The 8,501-nt window shown below is 36.7% G+C and overlaps 1 protein-coding gene across 3 annotated transcripts in view; it reads left to right on the top strand.

The window, feature by feature from the left end:
- Positions 1-8,501, top strand: part of LOC106883652 (ras-related protein Rab-1D) — a 135,796-nt gene that overhangs the window by 45,636 nt on the left and 81,659 nt on the right. The window contains exon 1 of one of the 3 annotated variants that reach the window (XM_052966427.1): positions 3,254-3,526. The exons of the other annotated variants lie outside the window; for them this stretch is intronic. The gene's annotated coding sequence lies outside the window, so the exon portion shown is untranslated. Of the gene's footprint in view, positions 1-3,253; positions 3,527-8,501 lie in introns of those variants that run through there. 3 annotated transcript variants of the gene reach the window in all.

Genomic DNA, 8,501 nt, shown 5'->3' with positions numbered 1-8,501 from the left:
GGCTTGTGCGGGTGGCACATAAAAGACACCATTTCGAGCGTGGCCGTTTTCGTGCGGGTGACACGTAAAAGCACCCACTACACTCTCTGAGTGGTTGGCGTTAGGAAGGGCATCCAGCTGTAGAAACTCTGCCAAATCAGACTGGAGCCTGGTGTTGCCATCCGGTTTCACCAGTCCTCAGTCAAATCGTCCAACCCATGCTAGCATGGAAAGCGGACGTTAAACGATGATGATGATGATGATGATGACACATATGAGCGAGAGAGTAAGCGGGAGAAATTTCCTCCAAAAATTTTTTCCAAAACTTATTAGTTACTATGATGACAACACTATCTATCTATCTTTCACTCTCTCTCTCAACAGCAATTTTTTCTCCACCTTCTCTTCCCTCCTACATATGTTGTAAGAGACAGACAGATGGAGATAAGCTTGTCTTTTATAATCTAAGATGTTAGCGGTTGCCTCAGCGAAATCATTTGACTTACAAAAGTAAGTTAAAATTTCCTCATATAACACTGGCGTGTAAAAAGGAAGAAGGTATATTGTATAATATAGTCGTTTGTACGTGATGCCTTATGCGAAGAGGTCATAGACGGAATACTGTTAATCATAGGAATCTCATGGAATTAATTACAATAATAGGGCTTGTACAAGTCGCTCAAACTAGTACCAGCTAATCTTTTGAATTCGACAATCTTTGGTGTTGGGGAAAAAATGGGTGGGGAAAAAAAAAGAAAGGTTTAAGCATCTGTTTTGAATACCAATCAATAAAATACTTTAAACACTCAAATTTCTATAACTTTGTTTTCATTATCCCCCGAAAGCATAAACACGTCGGACCTCTTTAATACGCCACTCTTGGGATCTGAGTTATTGCCGAACCAAGGGAAAATGCCGGAAAACAGAAATTTACTCCGAAGGAGAGCCCTTATTTAAACATTGTCTTGTCATCACATACATATATATATATATATATGAAACAGGAAATGCTTCGAAATATGGTTTTATTGTTTCATATAACAGTACCGCCCTGGTGGCAAATAAACAAACTAAAGGTGTCAGATTCAAAACTGCTGGTTCATGTGGTGTCGGTTTTCAGAGTCCCAACATGTGCTTTAGAACCTTTATATGATGGGTAGTTCCACAATTAGATATCACAGTGAAGAAGTGAAGCACGAGTTTTTGGTTCAATGTTAATATTTAATCAAAGAAATTGTCATATACTTAATGGCGTATGGCAATTGAAATAAAACAGTTTGCTTAATGACAGTGAGTGGTATCGACCGTCACAACCACATGGTTCCGAGTTCAGTCTCACTGCCTGACACCTTGGGCAAGTGTCTTCTACAGCCTCGGCCCAACCAAAGTCTTGTGACAGGATTTGGTTGCTGGAAACTGAAAGAAGCCTGTTGTATGTGTGTGTGTGTGTATGTGTGTCATTGTGTCTGTGTTTGTCCCCCACCACCACTTGACAACTGGTACTGATGTGTTTACGTCCTCGTAACTTAGCGATTCGGCCTAAGAGACTGATAGAATAAATACTAGGCAGACAAATGAGTGAAACAAGTAAAAGATAAAAGATAATACAAATGGTAATTCAATTTAAAACAAACTAAACAATTTCGTTAAAGTATGAAAAATTGCTAATAATTCCTTCAAAATTTGCTGTTGTTAAATTTATTCAAACCCCAAGGAATCCCTCTCAACACATGTCTATGATGCTCTCCCACTTCTCATAATCAGAGATGCACATATTGTCAGCCACTAAGGGACATGCTCAAGTGTTTACGGTCAAGTAACTGACAAACAAATCTGTGATACTGAACAGAATATTTGCTATAAGGATATTTATGCATCAGCAACTCGGTTAACTGAAACAGTGGCTTATTCAGAAGCACTTTATTTATAACAGAGATTTCTTCATTAAGACTGAATCAAGGAAAATTAGGTTTTAAGTAGAGGGCATTGTACAATACGTGTGTATTTATGTATACGCATGCATTAGAGAGAAGGTAGAATAACACTGTGTAACAACATTTTTTATTTTTTATTTTTGTCTTTGGTCAGTAAGTGTATTTCCCACTTGCTTCTATCTAGAAATCAAAGGATTTTACTACTATTCCCTTCAAACATATTGTGACCTGGACATCAATGTTTTGAAACTGACCTATTTTCCATTACATTTTAGACAGCTTCAGCGCTGAGTTGCTGAAGCAGAAATATCGTTATAGCAAATATTCTGCTCAATACGACAGATTTGCTTGTCAATTGCTTGACCTTAACAATATGTGCATCTCTGTTTATGAGCAGGCGTAGTTGGGGAGCAGTGTAGTCATGTGTTGAGAGGAATTCTTCGGGATTTGAATAGATTTAATAAAAGCAAAGTTTGAAGAAAATATTAGCCATTTTTCATGCTTTCTAAGGGGAAGCAAATAGGAAAATAACAGTTGCTACCCAAGGACAAAAGTCTGTTACACAGTGTAATCAAACTCTCAGAAATCTGAATATTCTAATAGAACTTAACATTATCTAGCGAACACTCCCTGAACGAAGCCAAGAACGTCGACTGAAACACTTTTGGTTTCTTAACCAGAGAAGTTGATGGTATTACATCCTAGACTCGTTTTCCGCTATTTAAACTTAGCGCGCACGCACACACACACACACACACACACACACACACACAAACACCATACACGGATACAAATGATAACAACAATAATAACTGCATTTTTGAAGAACCTCTTTGTTAAACAAATAAACACACTTGAGTTTTCGTTCCAAATCTGTTGTTTTTAGTGTCGTATCTAAAGAATCCTTTAGCTCGTATTTTAAAAAATATATTTGAAATGCATTGTTCTTCCATGTTTTGACTTGCACTGTAATTAAGTTTACTTGTATATGTGATGCAAAGTGGGGAAAAAAACGACATAAAACTAAAACGATTAATCGGATTTTTCTTGACTGTTTGCACGCCTTGTCTACAATTTACTTCTTTATATATTTGTTAAAAGACTAATAAAAGATTTTCGTTTATACTACAATCAAGCAACGGGCCTAATCTCTACTTTGTCCGCCAATAGATACTTTGAAATAAATACTGAGTACAAGGTTTCCTAATGCCAAGCCCAAATCACTTGATGGTTTCCGCATTTTCAGTAGTTCAACAATTTCTCTGTGTGCGTGTGTGTGTGTGTGTGTGTGTGTGTGTGTGCGTGTGCGCGCGCGCCTCCTTTCCGTGTGTACGCGTGTATGTGTTCGTATGTACGTGTGTGGATATGAGAGAATACTTATTTGTGAACTGTCTGTGAATACAATCGTTTGCGAACGAAAGTGTGCAGGCATAAAGAATTCTTGTTTAAATATTTTTGGGAATTCACGGACCAAACCCTTTAGTGAAATTACTCAAAAGTTGACTTTCGACCGAGACATATATGTAAATGATTTCATTTACATTTAACGTTTAGCACTGTGTCAGCCAGTAATATGACAATTTGATTCGAACCAAGGCGTTTAAACAACTAAGGTACGATATATTGTTATTCTTATTCTTTTATCGTTCCCCCCACCACATACACACACAACCACTTAGTTCAAGGGAATTAAGGAGTTATGTGCCTTTTAAGTGAAGGCTAGGTGACTTATTAGATATTGTGCATGTATACAATAACAGCTATTTAGAAAATACGCAACCGAAACGTGATCAAGATATGTTTAATCTGTTTAAAATACCAAGTAAAGTGTTAACCTACAAAAGATGCCCTATGAAGTTAGTTCATTTGGAAATTTGTATTTGAAATGTCATTCTCTGACCTCCTATATTTCTATAAAATATATCTTTAATAAACAAGAGATAACAAGGGATAACGACATGATATGAAGTTGTAAAATTATAGATAATCGTATTCTTTATTTGTTTTGCATCTCAATTAGAATGAGTATATTGACATACACACATACGATCACTTAAAATAACATTTATGTATTTAGGCTACAACTAGACTGACAACAACTGGAGACTATGTATGAACAGTGACCCATCTTTTCAGTCCGACGAATAAAAATAAACAAAATAAACTCGTTCGTCTCGTACCTATATTGATTATAATAGGAAAATACCTATACTGCTTTCAGTATCTGTGGGAAAAAGCACACACACACACATATATATATAATTTGTATGTGTTGTAGTGCTGTCAGTGAATTTCATCAACATTATTTTTATTGCAATTTGGTTATACTATGTCTATTGTGTCGACACTAATATAGCATAGATCAATCATGGGCAAACTGCAGCCCGCAGGACTTTCTAAATGGCACAACCAATGAAAGATTACCTTGAATTTTTTTTTTCATTATTCAGTAGCGCGGATCTCTTCTCGAAAAAAGATTACCCATACCTGGCAAAGGTCATAAAATCTAGTCAAACCGAATTTATCGTGCCAGATTCATTTCCCACGTGAAGCTATTTCACATTCCGTATGTTATTAATAATACCTTCAGAAAAAGGCAATAATACCTCGTCTTTTCTGTCTTAGAAATATAGATTCTCTTAACTATTTCGAAAACGATCAGCTCGTTCAATTTAATATTTAAAAATCAACTTGATAAGAATATATTTATTCTTGAAATATTTAATAAAGGTGCAGGCTGACCGTGAGGTAAGAAGCCTGTTTCCCAACCACATGGTCCCAGGTTCATTCCCACTGTGTGGCACCTTGGGCAAGTGTCTTCTACTGTGATCTGGGGCGGACTAAAGCCTTGAAATGGATTTGGTAGATGGAAACTGAAAAAGCTTGTCGTGTGTATTTGTGTTCGTCTCCCACCACCGCTCGACAACTGGTGTTGGTGTGTTTATATGTCCGTAACTTAGTAGTTTGGCAAAAGAGTTCTTCAAGCCAGTGTCCCAGCATGGCCGCAGTCTAATGACTGAAACAAGTAAAATATATTTATTCTAGAAATATGCTATTTAAGTATATTTCTACCAGGAAAATACGAGCTCTTCCGTCGAAATATCACCCCCATGTCTTTCTTTTTTTTTCTTTTTTTTCTGACATTGAAAGTTCTAAGTTATCTAGGGTTAAAACATCACAGCATATGACAATTGCCATCTAAATCCTTACGTTGTGAGTCAATTATTTTGCAATATGTGAAAACTTCTTTGAATCAAGAATGAAATCTTCCATGTTCGTATTGGTCTTTTATTACATGATTTTTCTTAAATTAGTTGATTTCTTTTAATAAAAAAGACTATATAAAGATTTCAATCTTAATTCACCTTCAGTTCTTCTAATAGTGTTTGTTGTTTTCTAATCCAGCTTCTTTTCTGTCCTTCTCTTTCTTTCTTCCGTCCGTTCTGTGGTTAATTAGTCCTGAATCAAACGTAATCGATTAAACTTTATGATCAAAGGCATTCCAATTGGGACCATCTCGACTTTTTATGCGTGACTAAAATTACTTTTTCCAGTCCGTCTTTCCGTTTTTAAGACAGTAGGATGTAACTGAAAATAGATTTAGTTGCTATTGCTAGCAGGTCAAACGACCACGTCGAGTCTCTCTCTCTTTCTCTCCCCCTCCCCCGTCATGTTTTGCTAGGAAGTCGTTAACTTTTTTTTTTTTTTTTTTTTTTTTGTTTCTTGTAACAAGACCTGATACTGACATAGTACGACTGACTAATAATTGGGCTATTAAACTAAAGTTATTCATTCAATGATTGCTTACTGGACTACGTACAGTCAGTGTATGACAAAATAAAGAATGATATCTGGCTTTCTATCATAAACAGCCAATATTCAAATGTATAGAGTGGAACCTTTGGTGATAACGAAGAATGAATAGATTTTATACAGCATTTGTTTAAGGAACTCTTTTTATACTGATTATATTGGTATTTAGGCTATTGGTGAAGTGAGTGTTTGTCCTGAAAATTGCTAGCATTGTTGCTGCTACTGCTGTCATTGCTACTATTTGCGTATAAAATTTAGGATAGGTTGCAATATGAAATTGTTGTGATACTAGGAATGCTCCAGCCATCGTCTAATGTATAATCCATCTGCAACAGTTGATTATGGTTGTTCATGTTATTCCCTTTGTGAACTGAATTCTAGGCCCGATTTCTCAAAGAAACCAAAACTATTCAATTCATTTACTTTAATTGTATCGCATTTGATGGCATATAAGAGAAAAGTGTACTGTGTATTTTTGTGTCTGTGTTTGTCTCCCACCACCGCTCGACAACTGGTGTTGGTGTGTTTATGTGTCCTTAACTTAGTAGTTCGGCAAAAGAGTTCTTTTCTTTCTATAGTCTTTTATGGTTTTATGTGCGAAGTTGGGGCTTCCATAAGCTTTAATGCACTAAAGACTTTTTCCATGAATATGTGCTGCTAAAATTAGGATGTATCTAATATACCCGTGCGTCCTTTATGCTATCAAATACGGTCATTTCTAAATATTGGCACAAAAATCATGCATTTTCGAAGAAATGCGGTGTCGGTTTGACCACTCTGTTCTTGATTGTTTCTTATTTTATTCAACAACCCCCAAAATGGATGAAACTGATTCCTTTTCTTTTTCTCCCCACTCTTTCCTATTTTGTACCTTGTCCTCTCTCTCACACACATACACACACACAAGTGTGCATATGTTTTTGTATTCAGTGCGTGGTATGCGCGTGCGTGTGTAGGCATTCGTTATATAATGAACGAATCGATGGTGAATTATGAAAGCAGGAACAAAGAAAGAATAAGTTGCAGAAAACCATTCCAAATAATTTTTTAAAAAGTCCTTTGAGTTTCTATAATTTATCCTTTATTTGTTTCAGTCATTAGGAATCAAAGATACAATCCACAGCCACTAAGTCTATCCATCTCTTAGGTGTTGCTGTTTAGCCCTAGGTTAGCTATGACTGAGTAGAGTTATCGCCAAAGTTATAACAGCCTTGACCATACCATCTTTTTGTATATGTAGAACTACATTCTGCATTGTGTCCTTCATTTGGTAACAAAGTAGTATGTGATTTGAAGGAATTTGATTGCTATTTCAAGCTACCTCGTATATGTTCCTTCGTTGGCTTGCTCTTATGAGATACAAGAAATATAACTCATTGAGTAAGCAGTGGCAACACTGAAATTAAAGAGTGTTTTCATTGATTTGCACTGAGACCTATATAGGAAGAGACTGACCTATGAATTGTTAAAAGATTAGCTGGTTGGTGACTAGGAGGAGCAAGACACTCGGATGCATAGTAGACCATTCCGAGACGCTGCTCGACAGGTTTACTTGTCATACTCAGCAAAAAATTTGTCGATATTGAATGTAACAGAAGACAATAAGTAACCGGAACTTGTAGATCCCCGAAATACTGCTTTGTAGAAATTCTCATTGTACTTTGAGTTCAAATCCTGTCAAGGTCGACTTTACCTTTCATCCTTACTTGGTTGAAAAATAAGCTCCAGTTAAGTATTTGGATTTATTAAATCCTCTATGCCGTTCACAAAAAAAATGTGCTTATTTTGAAATGGTAGAAATCGGTGTTGAATGTAACAGTCTTCCACTCAGTGGAGTTGCCTAAAACCCTTATTGAATGCGAGACTGTTGCACCTAACATTGATTTCTTCCAACGAACTGCTAAGGGGTAGAGGAAGAACTAGTACTGGCTCTGTACGCATCTGACATTCACCACTGCTCACCGAACCAAGACTCCACTAAAACTGGTTTTCGTTTATTCTGATACAGCCAGCTTTTGTGTTCTTATTTAGAACCTGGTCAGCTCTGATTGAGCAACAGACCTACGGCTTTGAAAAGAAAAAAAATACATTCCAGTCCTGCTTATAACTTGTATACCTAGAACTGTTCTGACCTGTGCGTCGTTTCCCCTTACCTATTTTTGTAAGCCAATAAAATGTAGTCTAAGCAGTTGCAGCTCTCGTGTATAGGCACTGCGGAACAGCAGCACCACATATTTCCATTCGATATTATCGATAACATTCAATATAATGAGTCCTTTTTTTTCTTTAATTCTTTCTTTATATTAGTACATTATATGATCCTTAAGCTTAATGTCAGTAGCCATCTCTCAGTTTATGAAAAAAATACAAAAATCCTGTATAGAACTGTGCGCTTCACAATTCCAGCGACGCGGTGTTTGGCTGTTGTGCGTATGCTCACATGTCCGAGGGAGAGAGAGCACTTTGTGAACGACATTGCCGAACCCGGTGTTTCGGTGGAAGGTAGTGTTTCTCTTTGACTCCGCATGTGTTGTGCTTAAAAACGTGTTTATATTCTTGAATGTGATAAATTAAACACACTACCCGACAGTAGCTAAAACGCGAACCCATCAAGTTTATGTATAAACTTTCTTTTTATATGTTTACTAGCAGCTAAGCCCGGTTTCATCCGATCTGTTTGGAAGATGTGGCTGTGATCGTTTTCGGTTAGGCATAATCTATAACAGCGTTTCTCAACCTTATCATTTCGGGTCCCCTGTTTCGATTGGAACCTCC

This window comes from Octopus bimaculoides, chromosome 3, assembly GCF_001194135.2.
Source record: "Octopus bimaculoides isolate UCB-OBI-ISO-001 chromosome 3, ASM119413v2, whole genome shotgun sequence".
In the NCBI taxonomy this organism is placed as follows: Eukaryota; Metazoa; Mollusca; class Cephalopoda; order Octopoda; family Octopodidae; genus Octopus; species Octopus bimaculoides.
The sequence above is the reverse complement of the archived record's forward strand: the minus strand, read 5'-3'. Positions and strand labels throughout refer to the sequence as shown.